This window comes from Drosophila santomea, chromosome 3L, assembly GCF_016746245.2.
Source record: "Drosophila santomea strain STO CAGO 1482 chromosome 3L, Prin_Dsan_1.1, whole genome shotgun sequence".
Taxonomy (NCBI): Eukaryota; Metazoa; Arthropoda; class Insecta; order Diptera; family Drosophilidae; genus Drosophila; species Drosophila santomea.
The window spans coordinates 7,096,022-7,116,563 of NC_053018.2; the positions used below are offsets into that span (position 1 = coordinate 7,096,022).

The window sequence follows — 20,542 nt, forward strand, 5'->3', positions numbered from 1 at the left end:
TGAGCAAACTTAATTAATGCAACTACTAGATCTACTCATATAAAGTGCTACGTTTTCTTTGAGTGCATTGCAGCATAATTGAGTAATTAACTCCGAAAGTCACTCGAAACGAAACCAGTTCTCCATGCCACTCGTTCCGCTGGCACTCAAACATGCGCAAGCCGGTTTGCGGAACGAGTGGAACGGTACGGGCCGGAAACGAGTGGCCCGTTTGCCAAACGGTCCGCCGTGGCTATGTTGTTGTCGACGCCGACGCCGGCAGCGCTGCCGCCGCTTATGCTGGAAAAAGATTCAGATACGTTCGGTTCGAGATACTTTTGCGTTCAGTTCAAGTTGAGCGCTTTCTGACGTTCGTACAACGCATTTCCGCGGCCGTCTGCAATTCGCATTCCCATCAGCGGCGAGAATTTCGCGAAAGCCCAACTGTCATTCTATCCGGTGTATAAATATTACAAGTCCCATTTGGGGAATTCACACATTTTTATTCAAAAAACCATTTGTCGAATTGCGCGAAAATAGTGCTATAAAAAGTGCCTGGTTTTACCGAATTACATACGAGTATACATATATATGTAATAAAAACACCTAACATATGCAAATATTTATTTTTAAAACCCATTCAAGTGCCAAAGAGAAAAGTTGTATGCAAAATAAAGCAAATAGCAGTATATTAAATATTAAAATCCATCTGCCTGCATAAAATCCATTGAATGAAAAATTCACAACAAGTGCAAAGCAACAAATTGAAAAATCACTGCAGCGTTGGGAAAAGTTGTGGCAAAAGTTTCGCATTTTCGCCTTTTCCCCGCCAATTTTCCCCCCTTTTCGCGGTGACGCCTGCGCAGCTGTTTGGGAAAAATCTAATTGGATACTTTTCTGCCAAACGGACAGCGGAAACGGAAGTCGGCTGCCATTCGCATTAGACTAACTGACGCGGTCCACTGTGAAGGTAAGTCCGTCAGGATAATTAGCCATTGCTGCTGGAAAATTCTTTTGTTAGATCGAAAGAATCTAAGTAAAAGCAAGTCACAATGCAAATACTTCACACGATAATGACACTGACACCGAAAAAAGTAACTCTAGCTGGCGTTTGTCATAAGCTTCAAAACATGCCAAAATAATGTCAGTCAGTCAGTTTTGTTTTCCTTTGCTTTGCATCTCGCAGCTCGCACACTGTATCTTGTATCTTATATCTCGTAGCTGGCTTTTTATAGCCTGCGTTTTATGGTATGATTAAATTTGACAGTTGACAGCATTTTGGCCTTATCTGACTGGCGCAAATCGCTCCACTTCCTCTCGCGTGTGTGTGTGCTTTTGTTAAATGTTAATTGTTGACAATTTCGTATAAATTGACAATTCAACTGGCGTTTTACATGGCTTATAGCCAACATTTTGGCATTGGCCCGGCGATGAGTGTGTAATGTTTGGACTAATGTATTATTAACTAGGCCAACATCAGAATGACTACGCAGACATTAGGCCCACTTTACAAGGGCGTGATTTAATGGCCCAGTTGTTTATTGTTCTTAGCGTTTTTAAGTCCAGATTTGGCTGTAATATCACGGTTAATGAGCGGAAAACTTAACAGGTGATTTACACTGACATTAGTTACTCTACTTGCTGTGGTAATCAGAGTACCAAAGATTAATTGCTTGACTTTGAAAAAAGAAATATATAAGTAAAGCCATATATGTATGTAACAAACGAGAGAAGATACAAAAGATACAATAAAGGCATATACTGATACCTAAATAAAAGATTCGATTACATTTATCAGCAAATTCTGACCCTTCTATTTAAGCAACTCAACAAACTCCAATCTAAACTATTCGCATAATTGTTTATCTGCCAACTAGAGATTATTCTGCTGTGGGAGCCCTTACTTTAAACGTGCTTAAATGTCCAATGCCAGCTCCAAAGTGACAAAACTTTTTCTTTGCCAAACTTGGCTCTCTGCAGACAAACATATAAACCCACAAAATGGGGGAAAAACAAATTTACTTTTTTGCCACTTTTGTGTGACCAAGTCAGGCCATGTTACTTGCTGCAACAGCCATAAACATCATAAAAAAATACAGAAAATACAAAAAAAATGATTGTGCAAGAGGAAAAGCAGCACAAGGTCAGCAAGAGGCATACCCCGATAAGCAGCTGCCCTTAGCCAACAGTTCTTAACTTTTAACTCGGTGCCCTAAGCTCACGAACGTGGCGACTTCCGTGCGACAAATTTTTAGATTTTCGAAACAAATTTGCAACACGTACTCGGTCACTCGCGGTCAATAGACAGCGACCCAACTCTGAGTTTAGGTTCAAAATAGGGGACTTAATTTATGAGCCCTGGGCTATTATAATTCGCACTGTTCCGAGGCATTTTGCATAAACAAATGTGTCTTTCATGTGTCGTTTATTCTTTCTTTCTCTAATGTTTATTCAAATCCGCTGGCCGATTGTCTTAGTCGTCGTCTGTCTGGTGTGGAAGTCTAGACATTCAGCAGGAAGGAAGCCCAAGATGGAGACTGCACTTGAACTTGAGACCCTTTTCAAGTATTTGTTCCCCGGGATTCTGTGAGGTTTTGGTGGTTGGTGGCAACCCTTTTTTTTTTTTTTGCATACCATATTTTTTCCCTCGCATGTGTGTAGCTAGTAAAATAAAAACGAGGGAAAAACAAAACACAGCCCATGAATGAAACAAGCCTCAACGAGGGTGAAATATCTATGGAGCTGGAGCTGTAGCGACTACGACTTCCCCACTGAGTTAACCAGACCCAGACAGCCATCATCCCGCACCCAGACACCTTTGTTTGCCCAGATCTTGATGTCTGGGCCAAGAGTGAGCCGCTTAGTGGCTTCCCAGCAGTCCAAGTCCCCCAGCTTTTTCTTGTCAACTATTGTCAAGGCTTTAATTAGAGATTTCTATTGCCATCCAATGTGTTATCCTTATCTATCGCCCATTATTCTGATGGATTCAGCTGAGCTTGCTCATTTATATTATAATTAATATATATATGTAAAGACAGCAGACAGTTGTTGTAAGGGAATTGAACTTTGCCACTTAATTGAAACTTTTGCCTTGCCAACACAGTCAACACGGCGTATGGTTGATATAATTGCAGCTGCCAAAAAGTTATGCCAAGCAGTTAGTTTCTGAATCTTAATCAGGACATACTTGCGTTAAATATTAATTACACGTGCTCATTGGCAAATTGTATTAACTTGGCCAAATATTATAATGAGTTTTTGTTGGGAGAACTTTGCCATACGAATCCAATTAGGGTTTAATAAATGAATGGGCACAAAATCGTTTTGCGAGGTAATTCCAAATGCAAGAATACATGGATTATACTAACAAGTTAACTGCAGTCTAATTAATATATTCTAGTAACGATATAAAGTGTGTTAGGGACATCTATTTAGGCACAAACTGGGTAGTGGCATATATTACATATGTTAAAACACATTAATATTCATTTGACACATTCAATCTAAGCGAATGGAAAATGTGCAAATACATGGAATAATTTGTTGAATGAATGCATATACTTAGAATGCTAAGCTTATCAAAACTGTATCTGCCTACTTAAAATGTATGAAAATGATCAAAATGAGCTCCTTTAATGAGCAACATATTCTTGCCAAATTTATGGGATGTGTCTAATCAAATACCATTTCGATCGACACTACGAACATTTTTGTATAATCAAAATGAATACAAATTTTGCTAATTTCATCTTATCTATGATTGTGAAATAAATTCCACCAACCAGAGTTTATGCTGTTTAGATAATTTTGAAGAATGAAAACAAATCTGTGAACGAAGGGGAATGCTTTTTCTATATCTACCGAGACAAAGAATAAAGAATACGCCGACGCCAAAGAACGACTTTGATATGGGCTGATGATGAGCTCTAATTTCGAAATTATACAAGATTGGCTGTGAGAAGAAGAACTGGAGCTGAGGATGGAGATGGAGATCTTTTGAAGAGGCTGTCAGCTCGGAGGCCCAAGTTTTGGTTTCAGTTCAGTTTTCAGCTCCTCGCCGTAGTTCTTGTTATTGCTGCTGATGCTGCTGCTGCTGTTGTTGTTGCCCACATAACAAGTTAATTTTGATGTAAATTTCTGTTTTGGTACCCGAACGAACGAATGGCAAAAACCGAGACAACGATGAGGAAAAAATCGAACCGGTTAACATAATCACTTAATTTTGTGATTGTGTATCTGTATCTTTGAATCGGCAGCTGTGTGTGTCTCTGCCATCGTTTTCAGCTAGTAATCGTCTTTGGGAACTCTATACCCATGCCATTCGAGCCATTCGGTATGGTGCTCTTTGTATAGAAGTGTCAATATTATTAAGTGATGATGTCCCCATCTGGGGCTCAAACTTTGATAAACGAGCCGATGCTGTAAATAAAACAGAGTAACAAAAAAGCGAGAGAAAAAAGGCAACAAAAGATAAATAAACAGAGGCCGGCTAAGCTCTAACTCATCCGAGTTGATAAATTGTATCTATATTTATGTATGTTGCTACCAGCAAATAATTTACAATGTTTGAGCGGGCAAACTAAAGCCGGCAAGGGCAAAAAAAACATATAAACAATTTTGCAAAGCTGGCAATGACAAAAATACACAAGCAAACACAAAAAAGTAGCTAAAAACAAGCGCAACATAGAGCTACGCAAAAAAGTCACTCCAAACAGAACAAAAAAAAAAATGGAAACAAATGCTGAATTATTAGCACAGAAATCGCCGGCAGCTGAACAAGAAGAAGAAGAAGCAGGAGGGTCAGTGGGTGGGGCGGGTGTTTTTGTTTATATTTTTATTTTGCTGCTTATTCATGGCAGTAGTCACAACAAAAACACAAGAACAAATTGCCAAGAAACGCAAAAAAAAAAAATTTGCAGAAATAGCAACACGTGAAAACCGCAACAAAAACCTGGCACTGCAAAAAACAAAGGGGTGGGTAGAAAAGAAAACTAAATAAAATACAACCACACGGAATAAACTAAAGAAAAGCAGCCACAAAAACGCAACTCGAATATGAGGAAAATAAAAACTAAAACACATAAACTCGCTTGCATTTGGCTCCATCTCCATATGAATGAGACAGATGTGGCGGCGGTTTCTGCGATAGTTCTGCCAGATTACCAGCGGATTGAGATACCACAAGATCCTTGAGAACTTCTAAAGCAGCCCTCGCTGCTGCAATTACCCTGCATCGTCTGCATCCTGCGAGTGTGTGTTTCTTTATACATTTTGCTCTTGTGTGGGTAACCATGCATTTATGACGATTTTAAGCTCGCAGGCATCATCAGCAATGCGATGCAGAGATGTTGGGCGGAGGTAACCCAAGCTGGCTAAACAAGCGAGTGTTAAATCCAAACTAACTATAAATAAAACAAAAAGCCAACAATGGCAAAAAATCAACAGAAAGCGGGATAGAGGGAGTGAGGGGATAAATCGCACACCGCGCAACAAATTTACACAAAAACTAATACATTTTTACATTATATAAGTATAAAAGAAACATATAGTTTTATATCTCCTTATTAAATAAGCAGTAATGAATATATTAAATAAGATCCCATTTCTCATAGGTAAACTTAAGAATTTAAGAATTTAACTTAAGAACTTAAAAAATAGTTTCCCAGTTCATTTTGTTCTGTGTAGGCAGCTGAGAAACTGAATGCCGGGCGAGTGAAAACAAAGCAAAATAATACAAATAAGTATAGATGCATAGATACGAGGATAGTTAGATGGACGAGCGGAGGATGTGCCACAGCGCACAGAGCTTCAGTTCTCCCTCCACCCTGCACACCCAACTGCATTTATCCCCCAAGTCCCTGCTCCAGTCTATCCACACTCATCATCATCATCATCCGCATCCTCATCCTCATCCTCATGCTCATCATCGAAGTTGTTGTCCTCTGCAGACGTTGTCGCTGGGCGATCGCCAAGCCGTTGCCATAATTGTTTAGTTAGCCCAAGCGGCCAAAAGCGTCCCGCCCCAGTCGATTTCTTGGCTATTCTCAAACTTTGGGCCACCTGAGAGTTACGCTATCGGCGGCCAAGTCACTGTGGGATGGTAATATCTCTTGGATTACCAAGTTTTCATTACTAAGCTAAGGTAATGGGAATAACCTTCCTTGTACAAAAAATTAAACATTTTAATGCACTCAAAACCAAGTTTTTATTGCGACTCAAAACTATGGTATAAAGTTTTGATGTAATATAACATGCTGATATTAAAGCCAGATTTTCCGCTTAGCACGTAAGCTTTAGACCTTTTTTGCTAAAGATTTTACAAAATACCTAGGTACTAGTATCTCATATTTTTGTAGATAGTTTCCCAGGCCACTGTGCCTGTGCCTAGTCGCGGCTGCTCGTTTGTGCAATCATGCGCAGGCAATAAGCCCAAGAGCCGCCGACACTGTTTGGCTGTTTGGCTGTTCGGATTCGATGTTGTGTCCAATACTCCCTTTATGCAGGGACCACGGATCGAATCCAATCCGGCCATCGGAGAAAGAAGCCTCAGCGCAGCTCAGCTCAGTTCAGTTTGTGGCTAAAACCTGATTATGAGTGGCCCCAACTGTTTTGTTGGCTTACATGTTGTGTATTCTAACACGCTGCGGACGTCCTCATCATCATCCTCGTCGTCGTCGTCGTCGTCGTCGTCGTCGTCGTCATCGTTTCTCCGATCTGCTGGGCAAACAAAATGCGTCTTTAATGCAAACATGCAGCAGCGGCAGCAGCAGCAGCAGCATCAGCATCAGCATCAGCAGCTTCCTTTGAAGTTGGCTAGGAGGGATTGGGTATGAGGGCCAGAGGAAGCTGGCGAGGCCATTGCATGTGCGTACAAAACTTTAAACAGGAATTTTAACAACTTGCTTTGTACTTTGCTTGTACTGCTTGGCTGCTTCTCAGCTTTGCTGCTCTGCTGCTTTGCGGCTTTTCACCAAGCCGGCGAGCGTTGAACGTTCGAACAACCGCAAAACAACAAAACAACAAAACAACATTCAACTTGCAGCTACAACAACTGATTTATAAAGAAAATTTCTATGCGTCGTCTTTGCGGCGATGGAAGAGCCCAAAAAGGAAGTGCATGCCGTCGGCGGACGGATTATGGCGGGGTCAGGTGCGATGGGGGATCGAATGCAGGTAACTGCATGCCAGACAACGTGCCACAATAGCAAAAAAACAGAAAAAAAATAAGAGACAAAATGCACTAACAGCGACGATTGCAGCCAATTAGAAGATTTCATATTTATGCCACCATGCATTTCAATTAGTCGCCAAAAGCGAGAAAAGTGCGCGAAGAGGTTAAAGTTGAAAGGCGGATGCAGGGGTTAGGAAAGTTGCACAATGCCAAACAAACTTGTTAAAATAAATGTATTCATGCCCACATGAATCCACATTTCACAATCCATTTATAAACAATTAAATTAGTAACAATGCTATGTTAATGATTATAATATAATATGATTATTAAAATATAAGTAAAGACCCATTAGATTCGATTTTCCAAATCGAGGTCAATATATAGTAGTTTTCCCCCATTTTTTCCAATATATAGTCAGTTGTTTTAATGTAAACATCTTTACGGCTGCACCATCAATCATCGCACAGATTTCATCTCTGTGCATTTCAATTAGCCATCGCTGGGGCTAAAGTTGAAACTCAAACACCGGCACATCAAAGCCAACAGCATAATCAATACGAACAACAAAAAAACGTACAAGATATGAACAAGAAATATGAATATACAGAGGCAGCTGGCATCAAACATCCGAGGCAGTTCCAACTGTAGCGCCAACAACTTGTTGCCTTATCGCGATAATTAACAAAAGTTTAATAGTCGCCTCCGGCGATCCTCAGCTGCTACCTCGTATTTATATTCGATGAGTCCACGCCGGGTGGTCGGCACATTTTGTAGCTCTTTGGGGCTCGAACTACGATGGTTGATGGTTATGAAAAAGTTTATCTGGTGTAATTAAAAATTGCCACTTGCCGCACACATTTTAATTATGGATGCGAAAATGGCAGACGCACGCAATCGAAACGATGGAAAACGAGAGTCTCAAACTCGGCCCACAAAAATAAGGTCAGGGCCAGAATGCTTTTGAATGCCTTTTGGCGGCTATTAAAACTGCATTACAAGCAGCCATCGATAGATGCGACAGCTGCTCCAGATCGGAGGAGCTGCAGCTTCTGTCAGCTCCCAAACTGTCTGGATGTTGGCGCATCAACATCAAAGTCACGTCTGTTACACATTTCTCATAATCGTTGAACTCGAGTGGCTGGCAAAATGCGTTCGGCTGCTGAAGGAAAACCGCATTGAGATGTTCTGTTTTCGACTTTCGACTGACTCCGGCTACCGCTCTCAAGTGATGACACATCAAGGTGGCCCACGGATACGCCATACACCATACTACACATGGATACATATTCGCGAAGAGCAGTCGAGCTGCCTGCAACTGAAGTGCAGCAAGTGCAGCGCGGCAGAGCTTTCCTTTTACTTTGAGACGAGCACGTCTTGAATGGAGTGCTCAACGCTGACAGCTCCAGCTGAGCGGGAATTGTCTTGCCTTGGGATTTTTTTAAGGATCTCTATGTTAAAAAATATAGAATATATATATATATTTTTAAGGTCACTTGACTCTTGATCTACGCACATATTATTATAGGACTAATGCTAGCATACACAGATCAGCAATTGCTATTCAATCACTTTAATAATATATTATAAAAATACAAGCAATTGTTTACTTTGTGTATTTAAAGACAATAGCTTATTATTAGACTCAATTGAATTCAATGGTAATTTATTGACAGTTTGGAATTATTGCTTGTAACTTTTTTGCCAAAGCATTTGAGTCGCAGAGTTTCTGCTGCCCTTGACATCGAGTTTCGCACAGTAAAGTCTTTACATTGTTTGCCTTACATCGATGAAGTATCTCGTTACACCCTGTAGTCACAATCTCACGCCAGCCCACGCGAAAAAAATATATATATTTATTTATATATATATGTAATGTATGTGGGTATAGCATGGCTTAGAATGTTCGTGCCTCTTCGACAGCCATTTAGCAACAATAAACAATAAACGTACAGCAATAAATGACATCAGTTTTATTAAAAATAAATCCAAAAACGCCAGCCAGCTTTGACAGGCGACAGCGGCTAAAAGCCAATCACCGACGACCTGGGTTTTGGCTCAGCTTTGCCTTTCGGTGGTCAGTGGAAATAGGGGTCCAACGTGGAGCCAAGACACCTGTGCGCTCCAATCCTCAAGCGAAACGTGTTCGCACGCTGGCAACTTGGACTGGCAACTTGGGGCTCTGAGGCGGCGTGACGCCAACAATAGGCAATACAACAACCTGACCTTTCTGCAAAGAAAAGGAAAACATGAAAATAGTATGGAATAAAATATGAAGAAAAAAAACCTATGGAGGCACCGAGATGAGAAGAGAACCCATGAACACACCCACCCAAGAGACTCCACATTCGTCATGCCCAAGGGAGTGCGAGGTCTGAATGGGAGATGTGGGTGAGAGATGGGGCTTGGACAGGGAATATGGATGCGGATGGAGATGGAGATGGAGTTGGGTTTGGGGGATCGGCATGGGCATGACTATAGAATGAGTACTGGGGTACTGGAAGCTGAAGCTGGAGCCGCGAATGGGGACAGGCGAGCTCATCAAAATCTCGCATGTTGCCCTGTCAAACTGCAGCAGTGACAACGCCATCTGCAGCTGCTGCTATCGGTGCAATTCCTTTGAAAAATTCCACCAGTTGCAGTGGCACCAAACAGAAGAAATTAGTAATTAGCCGGCAGTAAAAAAAAACACATTTTTAACGTCCCAAATAAAGTTTAACTTTTTAGGTAAGAAAAGAATATCTATTGATGTATTTCTAAAAATGTTTTATATTTTGCCATATTTTATTTATTACTTAAAGATTTTGTTAAAATACATTTTTAGTCTCTTCTTCTTAAACACAACGATAAACTTTCTCTTCGCACATCTTGTTTCCTTCGGTGTAACTTTGCTGCTTTTGTTTGCTTTTTGCGCGCCGCCCCATAATGTTTTTATGATGACCTACGGCGCAACATTCTCCCCAACCTCCGATCCCCTCTCATTCCCCCGATTCCCTGACATTATCCCAACGCAACTGCTGCCTTAATCCGCTGCTGTCTTTATTTTTGCAACTGGCTGCAATTAGCTGCAGTTGCCTGCAACTATTCTTGCCACACACCAGCATGGATACACCAGCATGCCAGACTGGATGGCGTTAAGACGGCCAGGCGTAAAATTAATTTTACAAAAACATATATATATATATATATATATGCACATACATGTGTGGCGCAGAAATGAAAACAAATTCCAGCAAAAATGAACGGGGAAAATGCAATGAAATTTGAGCATCGATTGTGGGTCATACCCATTGACAGGCCAAAACACAGCTGGCCACAGGCTTCGCAACTCCCTCGAAAAAGCCATTTACTCGTATCTAAACACATATATTGAATGGGGAATGGGGAATGGGGGGAGACGCCACTGGCAGCTGCCGATTCTCCAGGTAGCCAAAGCCAAACGCGAAGACACCGCAATCCATTTCAATTGCCGCGTCGCGTTTAAGATTACGCAACCGATTAGCCAGGCAGCTGGAAAATGCGGCCCACGGAGAGCAAAAAAAAAAAATATATATATATATAAGAAAAAGGAGCTAAATGAGGGGAAGCACGCGTTTCTTGGCCAGCAAACTTGTTTATTAGACGGCCAGTTAGGTGCGATTTTTCCGGCACGTGCCTACCTACATAACTCCAGTACTTTTCGTGATCTTCTCAAATGACCAAATCCGGCGTCTGCTCTTGACTTGGCAAAAATCAAATAATAAGTTGCACAAAATTCGTGTGTTGCTCAGCACTTCTTTCACGGGGCAATTAAAAATCAATGTTACAAAAATTTCATTGTCAAAAACAAAATACAATAAAAAAAAAAGTTGAAGCACTGGCACATTTTCCGAAACTAGAAAGTCAGCAAGAATGTAGCTGCTTCTTGGATAGAACTTTTCATTTATTAATCAGTGGCATAAAACGACAAGTTTTCCAATAGGAGTGCAGTTGGGTGCGGCGGGTGGTGCAAGTGGTGCATGTGGTGCAAGGGGTGGCTGCTGCTGGTGGTGGTGCAATCAACTCGGAGACACAGACATAGCGCAAACAAACTGCATTTTGCTAAAAGTGAAGCTAAAACTGCATAGCAACTAGAGTAGGGGTGCAAATGAGAAATCGACATAAGAGTACTGCAGACTAAACTAATTCTAATGTCTTAAAAAATATTTCAATAAAAAAAAAAAATTTAATAATAGTTGTTATTGAAATACTACGCTAATCATATTCTTAGAAACAAAACAAAATTATACTTTGCAACTTTAAAATTATATCTTCTTATATTTTTAAATAATATCAATTGATTGCATTCGTAATACATACTTCTTCATTTAACAAAAGTACCAGGTCTTATTAATAAAAAGTCCATTCCACTTCTCTCACCATTTATACCCTTTCTGAGCTTCCTGCTACAGGGTATCACAACAACTCAAACAACATCCCATTGCAGTTTGCAGTCAAAGTTGACTCTTTTACGCATTTTTAAGCGCTCCTCTTCCCAACCTCCCTCAACTCCCCAACTTACCCCCGTCGCACACACGCCCCCTTGCCCCCCGCCCACCATGACTGGCTGGCTGGTGTAGTGTGGGAAAAGTAGGCGTGGCCATTGGGCATTAAACGGTATATTTCAACTTTAGCTTAAGCTTTTGCTTTTGTTGCCAGCCTGGGTTCGTTGATTTCATTTGGCTTTACTTGTGTGTTTACTCGTTTTTCTGAATTTTTTGTTTTTTTTTTGTATTTTGTTCGTTTGTGTTTTTGTTTTATGTTGCCTTGCTGCAATTAATTGAGGAACGTCGACTAAAAAGAAGAGATTTGAAGGGAGAGGCTGAAGCGAACAAACAAACAAACAGAGACGTCATGTGAACTGTCTGGGACAGTCTTTGTATCCCATATCCTGTGAGCTGTGTCCATTAATGGGCTCCCCTAATCAACTCAACTTAGTTCGCAGTCCGAAGGGGTATGCGATTGAGGGGTATGCGATAATCAGACAGTCATGCCTGCTCATCGGGCATAAGGAACTTCATGATGATTGAGTTTGGCGGGAGCCGGCTAAATTGATTCATTAGTCAAAGTGACTCTTATTTAGCAAAGTCTGAGCTGCATTCTATGCGATTCGATTTGCGTGCGCCTTGCCATTCATTTATTTATCAAATTGCCTTTGATTTGTCAATTAAGTATGCTATTTATGCTTATTAAAGCTGGCGCCATAAAAACAGGAATAAAGAAAAAAAATAGAAATCGAAATGCTAAACACGCCCAGTACCAGTAAGATATTCAACGATTGCTGGCCAACCGGTTGCTGGCCAATCTCCGGAGGCCTTTGGCCAATAGTCGTTCTGGCCAACTGGTTGATTGGTCTCCAACTGTTATCAATAAATGAGCCGCTTGCCGTTTTGATTGTGTCACATTTTGTGTTTATTACCCGCTCCATATTTATGGCAACCAAATCTATTTTTATTGCCCAATTTATGTTGTCTTTGATCGCTGGCAAATCAACAGGCGGTCCAGTCATCCCCTTTAACGGTCAACGATCAACTGTAACCGCTCTCCCACGCAAATTTCCAAGCCTTTTGGCCATTGGTTTCTTCAGCTAATTCCCACAGCGATTTCGGTATTCGCTATTTGGGTTGGCCAACACAATACCAGACTGCACACCCTACGCATTTGATGGCGGCACACATTTGTTTCGCCATATTTGGCAAAGTTGCGTGCAAATTGATGGAAAGATTTCCCGCATTTTCCACGGGGTAGAAGTTAATTAGAGAGCTACAAAAGAGGATTTTGCAGCGGGTGAAAGTTTCCCGCGGGGCTTGCATATCAGATTATTTATTCAGCTTATTAGTGGTTTTAATTAAACGAGGTTTTTGTCTTATTTAGCCATTACTCTCCCCTAAAAAATAGCCAAACAAATGCAGGACATGAAACAATTGTGATGACAAGTACTTAAACATGTTGAGAAGCGCAGAGAGGGGCGCTTTTAAGGAATTTAAAGGCATTTCGTGTTCTGTACTCCTTGAGAACCCCCGGAAAGCTATTGCCAGAATACGCATCAGTGCGCCAGAATAACCAATATAAACACAAGCAGCTACTTTTACTTTCCACCCCGACAAACAAGCCAAAGAGTCAGCCAGAGATCAGCAACTGTACGATATCTATATGTAATCTATATATAGTGACAGCGACAGGGGAGCGGCCCAAACCATCGGAGTGTCACCTTTTGCGGTTCTCAGTTCAGCTCCGTTCAGTTCAGTTCAGCTCTGATCTCCGATCCCCGTTCTCCGATCCGAGATCCCCTAGTCACCAAGAGTCCATGAATCCCCCGGATTCGGCCACATAACCGCTCTGCGTCCGCTGTCAGGCGTAATTTTATACGATCAGCTTTCGATTCGGCTGAAGCCTGAGGTTAAAAATTAACATGACCAGAGCCGGCGATAAGTTGAGATTGCGATTGGGCTGTGGGCTTTTGGCTTTCGGCTTTCGGCTTTGGGCCAACACCACCAACAGCAGCAGCAGCAGCCCCAACTCAATGTAATTTTGTGGTTTTCGTACCAAAATCAAAAAAAAAAAAAGTTAAGTGAAATAAAAACTAAAGGTAAAAGAGGAGAGAATGCCAAACGTTGTCGGCCGCAGTGCAATTGATATGGCCAAGGGACGCGAACGATGAAACGGATTCGCATTCGCATTCGATTGTCAAAGCCATGTAAAATATATATATGTGTGTGCTGGTGGCTATCTGTGTGTGTCAGTTGTGCCTTGCGGTTGTGCCGCCCCCTCCCCAACCCCTCTTTCACCGCCCCCTGATGAGCTGTCTTCCCCTTGGCTTTATGCGATATGAATTACACAAGTTTCCTGGCACTTTTGTGCGAGCGTTTTATGGTCGTTTTCCTCTTTATTATCATGCAGCTGTGTGCGTGTGTACCCACTACGTGTCCGTGTGCAGGAAGGTGAGAGTGTGTGCGTTATAAAATAATAATTAAATGAATTGCCAAAGTGTGTCCGCACCAGACGTGCGTCGTTCATCAGGAGAATGCAGGCTAGGGATGGGAAACACTCATTTTCGGAACAGGAAATTCAAATTTTAGCATTTAAGATATGAAAAAAGGTTCACAAAAATATGCTAATTAATTCATACGGCGCTTTAAAGTTATCTAAGACATCTAAATAGACTATTCTTGAGCCTAAATAAAATTGATTCTTGGACCAAATAAAATACTTGGATTCTTAATAAAATAATAATAGGATTCGTGAGCCAAATAAAAATTAAATTGAGTTACAAGGGTGTATTTAATATATGTATGTTAAGCTTCTTAAAACTTTTATAATTTTGAAACAACCTTAGAAATATTCTATCTACCCTCACGTACTCCGCTTTACTAAAGTGTGCTAGTACATGAGTGTGAATATTTCGCTGAACTTTTTAGAAAGCCAGCAGGACGCACCGACCAAGTTCCTCTCGTTGGCCTGTCGAAAAAAGGGTTTTTATTTCAGCGGCCTTTATTTGCTTTTCCTTTTCTCGCCTTTTTCCCCCGGCTCTGTTCTTTTACACTGGAGGTGTCAATTTCAACGCCCTTCTTTTGTTTGGCAGGCATGCGGATCTACATACCTATATATATACATATATATATATGTATGATCAAGTATATGCATATGGATATGGATATTATATGGCGCGTACATGGTTATATATATGAATATTACCCTCGTTTTTAATTTCTGCCAAATTATGCGAAATGTTCGCCTGCCCTCACGAGGGTTAACAAATAAACTCTGCACTGGCAGAAAATAACTGCGGATATAAATCTACAGGTGACCACACCCACTGCGAACGTGGGAGCGGTTGACGCCCACAATCGTGGTTGGGCATAAATATTGGTATATTTTGTGAATTAAAAATCGTAGTCTTTGATGTGAGGATGTGTGGAGCTGGAAACGAAAACACAGGAAAAAGGCATGATATACTAGTTAATTGTTCTTTAAATTAAAAAATATTAATTAATATTAAATATTACACAAGAGCCAATAATGCTTTATAATATACATATGTAAGGGACCTGTGTATAATCTTAAACATTATCGATATTATAGGCCATATTATTTGCTTTCATGACTCATATTTAACTTTCTGGTTAATTTGATATAGCTAGCTTACTTGGAAGTGCATTTCTCCTGGTGTTTCCCACATAGGCAGGCTGCTCTGTGGGGCGTTGCAATATCAGCACCTCATCCTTTGGCTCACACACATGTGTCGCCTCTACTCCGTGGCATGAATTATTTTCTTTTTTGGCTTCGCAGTTTACTTCTTTTTTTCCCCATTTTTTTTTTTTTTTTTTTTTGGGTGTGTTCTGCAAGTGGGCTGGCAGAACTGGCTGTGATGGGTGGATTGGGGGAGGCGGTAGGATGCTGTGGGGGGCGTGGCCTGTTGCATTTGCATGTGCTCCATGCAACTGACAACTCAATAAAATGTCGCTATTTTAATTTCGCCTTGATGTCGTCACGCGGATGTGACATAAGGCCGCTCCACCGCTTCCACTTTTGCTGATTCAGTTTGCAGCTGCAGCGCGCAGATGATGATGATGTGTATATTGCCATGGTGCATTATAAGTTTTATGGCTTTGATACCAGGAAAATGCAGCTGAGTTGAAAATGTGGGGAGGGAGTTTATTAAATTAAAACCGCTGAAATTGAGCGCGCACTAAACGAGAAGCAAACTTAAGATGTTGAAGCTCGTAGATGCGTTGGCCAAAACTTTAACCATACACATTTAATAATTGAGGAAAGCCGCAGGGAAGCTAACCAATTTGTAATAACATTTTGTCATGGTTTATATCTTTAATCGACAACTTTAGTGCTATATGGCTAATCATAGCGCTTATTAAATTATGTATCTGCAACTGTGTAGAACGCACATCAGCCAATTTATCAGACAATAAATCTAGCACTAAGCCAGCATGATTGTAATTAATATTAAATACATTTTCCGCTCCTCGCGTTGATCAGGTGTACAATTCCCCAAAGCGTTTTGCTATCTCGCTGATTTACCGGCTTGGGTTTCGAATTAATTTTAATTACGGCGAGACAGAGAAAGGCAGCTCTATTGTTGCTGTCTCATCAATTTGCGACCCCAGCGGAAATGGCAACAAAAAAAATTTGAAGAGGTGAAGCGACTTCAGCTTGAATCGCAGCAAGTGAAGCATTTCGGTTTTGGGGTTTTTGGCACTCTGGCAATTGAGCGCGAACTTCTTGGCGGACTCCTTTTTGCATTTGCCATTTCCTTTTTGGCCTGCTTTGGTTGCACTTTTCCCTTGCCACCCCCTTTAGCCCCACCAAATGCGCTGTGTTTTATCCAATATTAATGAAGTCATTAAGACGACATCTTCCTCGAGATCGGCGCGTAATGCGAGCGAATTATTAACAACGTGCTCCGCACGAAAACAAGCTCAAAGCCCCAAGATACCCCCGGCTTTAACTTCTTCGGTCGAAGTGGCGTGTTTCTGCCGTTCCGCCAACGGCATCAATAAACAACAACAACAATAACAGCAACAATAAAAACAACAACAAAATAATACACGATATGCAGTGCAACAACAATACGAAAAGGAACACAAGCGGCTTTCATAAATTTGCATGTCGCTGTCACAGGCAAGGGATTGGATCGGAACGGAACGGATCGCTTCGGATCGCCAAAGGGGGCCAGGTTATGAGGGGGCGTGACAACAAGTCAATTCGGCTCTCTGGCTCCCCAAAATGTGGCACAGAAATCTGTTTTCGGCAGGCCAGAGAAGTGAAAAATCTTTAACAGACAAGACAGGGCAGGGAAACTTTCAAGTACGAACATAAAAGCACCCTATCCTTCTTTGGAAGGAACTCATGGATCCTTAGGAAAATATGAGAAATATTTAGCATGTCTTGTATCTGAAATAGAGTATCTGAAATATAATATAGATTTGTTAAATACTGATGTATCTTGTAGTTATCATACGATTTTCTTATTGGGTTACATAAAATGGTTATATTTTGTAGTATGCCTCGTACCAACTGATTTATAACTTAGAGCCGTCGTTATAGCCACAATCGAAAAGGGTACTCTCCACATTAAATGTAAACACCGAAAAACGCCAAAGTGGAAGAGGGAAAATTAACATTGGGGTAAAAAGAAGTGCTGGAGCAGCGCAAAAAATTGTTGAACGCATTAGAAGATTGATGCTGGCGGCTGTTTGCTCAGGGTTGAGACTGTGGACTTGGCCGAAAGTGATTGCAATTTTTGCTCTCTTATTTCGCCATGTTTACTTTGTGCATGAGCAGATTTTCTTCTTTTCCCCTTTTTATCACGTTTTTTAACATTTTTTTATTTTGTATTTTGGGTGGCAAGTGAAAAGAAAAGGAAACGAAAATCCGGCAGGAATGAATGCAAATGCAAACACAAGACGTATTCAAGTTGCTGCAGATGTTGATTTTGGTGCTTCCTTTTTGGCCATATTTTAGGGGAACTGGGTTAATAAGATCGCCATCACCGGACCGTAGGCCGCCACTCTATTTGGCTTTTTTGAGTAGCCGCCTTTAATAATAAATAGCTGCTTTTAGTCCGGCCAAAAGCGACTCATTTATTATGCATCAAAGATAAACCTAACTGAGATTAATGTCTCACTTTGGCAGCAGCGACATGGGCGATAGATAGTTGGTAGCCACTGTTTGCCGTCACTCACCTGCAGCTAATCATCTCACCTGGCCAAAAGCAGCGGGGTAATTGTTGGCAAAAGGGTGGGAATCGGAGTCGGGTATGGGTATGGATATGGATGTGGGTATGGGAGATTAGCCCGACCAAACCTGTGCCAATTATGTCCACAGGTTGTAATAAAATAAAGTGCACGTTTTATTATTCAGAATCCAGATCAAGCGGGATCTCGAGCTCAGGCAAATCCAATTATCCATCGTTGTTCTCGGTTATTGTTGCTATATGGATACAAGCTGTGGGTACTTTATTTTTAATTTGCTGGGCAGCTGCAAAAGAAAAAAAAAAGAAGAGAAAAGCTGGCTACAACACGCAAAGCGAGAGCTGTTGAAATTGTGCTAACCTTGGATCTCCTCTCGAATGGTTTCGTTTTTATTCACTCTGCTAATTTGAATTAATTTTGTTGTCAACACGTAGTCATATAAGGATGTGAACAGTTAGCAGGCAATCAGTGGTGTAATTGGGGGCCGAAGGAAGTCGACCAGGCAGGTGATATGGGGCCCAGGCCATGGGAAAGGAATGAAACTGCCATGAGATGGGTTCAAAATCAGATTTTTGGGCGATTGTGCAGCCATTGGAAAATTCAAGGGGGGACACACTCATAAAAGAGAGGCAAGAAAAGAAGAAAAGTGAATGGGAAACTAAGGGTCGCCCTTTAGATGGGGGAACTCACAACTTAAAAGCTACTTAAGCAGTGGAAGTTAAGTGATGATAAGCATATTACAGAGAATAGAAAAGTTCTCTAACTCTACCAACACAATAACTTTCCGATATTCAAGCAATCAAGGTCAAAGTAAATTTCGTAATCCCAAAATCTAATACCCACAATTTGCAGATGGCCAAAACTTTCCTCACTTGCCAGCCACACTTTCGCGAAACGCCCCAAAAACCGAACGTCCTAAAGCTGTTCCCAATTTTCGGATCGTTTTCCTCGGCGAAATCAAATCTATTAACGATCGATGGTGCTGACGCAGATTGGATGGGAACACCTACCGAACTCTATGTAGGTTGCCTAGGAACGCCCAACAAAATTTTAGTGAGATCGTTGCGAGCGGGTACCGCCGTAAAATACAGACTACAGATTCTATAAATCAGGCGTATTTCTCAACACCTCGGACACTTTCGAACCCGCTCATTAAAAACCATTAAGGAAAATATTTCGCCTGGGAAAAATTATGGCGTAAATGATACCCAATCCCGCCCCCAGTCACAACCACCTTCTTTTTGGCCCGGCGACAATAAACGACCTCCAATGAGCTGCGGCGAGCCCGGCTATTCGCAATTTGGCTTAAACTCGGTTTCTGTGTCATTTTCTTGTCTGCAGCTCGGTTTTAAGCGTCAAATAAATTTAAGTCTACACCTAAACAGCCGACAAACAAAATAAAATAAAGCACTTGGAAAAAAACTAAAAGGAAAAACTTTTGCGTTGCCTGTTCTTTGGTACTTCGTTTTTTTTTATATTTTTCGTATACCTCTTTGCAACGAACATTTGCAACAATTTGTTATTGGCCATTTAAGCCGTTTGTTGTTGCGCGTTTGTTGCTTTTGGCCGTTGGCGCACCAGAAATCTGTTGAGTGTTAATGACATTTTTATGTTTTAACGCTTGAAAAGCTGCGGCCGCGTCCATTTTGGTGGCCTGGCCCCATGGTTAAACAAAAAAAAAAAAAGAAGTCCAATTGAATTTCCCGCACCTGGCTATGCTCTATTTTTGCGTTTTATTCTTTTCTTTTTGGGTGAACTGGGGTCTGGTTAACATTCGTTGCTGGTTTGAGATATTGACTTGGTCTCTGCTCATCCACGTTTAATGGTGGATTGTTGTTGGCCGGCTTTTTCTGGCCCGAGTGACAGGTGACCTGGTCAACAAAATGCTGCGGAATTGGTTCGCAAAAGTGCTTTGCAAATTGATGGCAAAGAGAAATCACTTAGCAATTTGATACCCATTTTTAAACCAAGTTTATAGGCTTATTATATTTATATTCCATAGTTAAATCGGTACATATTTAAATCTGCTTATACCCTATTCATTCAACTTACCGCCAGCAAAGTTCAAGTGGTGTAAGGTCACCGATCAGAATATTCAGCTTTTTTCTGCATATTTATCGGCAATCAAACGGGCTTTCTCCTGCCGCCGCTGCAAACTGAATTCAATTTCGCCTCAACTTGTGTCAACATTAATTAAATTTTCTGCGCGCATTTGCAAAACTTTTTGAGCAGCTAATTGGATTTTGGTTGCTGCATCGCCAGCAACAAAACAACCGGCAGAAATAAAGCAAATTCGCGTGCAGCCGCCGACTAATAACAGCCAAAGTCGCGCTGGCGAAAACAAAAAAAAAATAATACAGAAATACAGAGAAAAAAGAGAAAAACCAGTCGCCTGCTGCAAGTTTCCCGCCTTGGCTCCTTCCACTGCCTCCTGCCATCCTTTCCGCTCCTGGGGAAGTTTTTCAAGCGAAAAAATGTGTATAAAAAAGGAAATACTCCTATTAAATGTATTCCTTTGTTTCAGGCTTCACTGGTGCCTGAAATTTCGCCAAATGTTTTCGCTGCCATTCGGCCATTCGGCATTTAATGATTTACGTGGCCCCAAACAATACCACAACACTACTGAGAGAAAATGTATCTTATAACGGGTGTTTTTTTTAGAGGT

General features: G+C 41.2%; 1 protein-coding gene across 2 annotated transcripts in view; it reads left to right on the forward strand.

Annotated features, from left to right (window-relative positions):
• The first annotated feature begins 344 nt into the window (after window positions 1–344).
• Window positions 345–20,542, forward strand: part of LOC120449693 — a 61,734-nt gene continuing 41,536 nt past the window's right edge. For both annotated transcript variants that reach the window (XM_039632309.1, XM_039632310.1), the window contains exon 1: window positions 345–949. The gene's annotated coding sequence lies outside the window, so the exon portion shown is untranslated. The remainder of the gene's footprint in view (window positions 950–20,542) is intronic.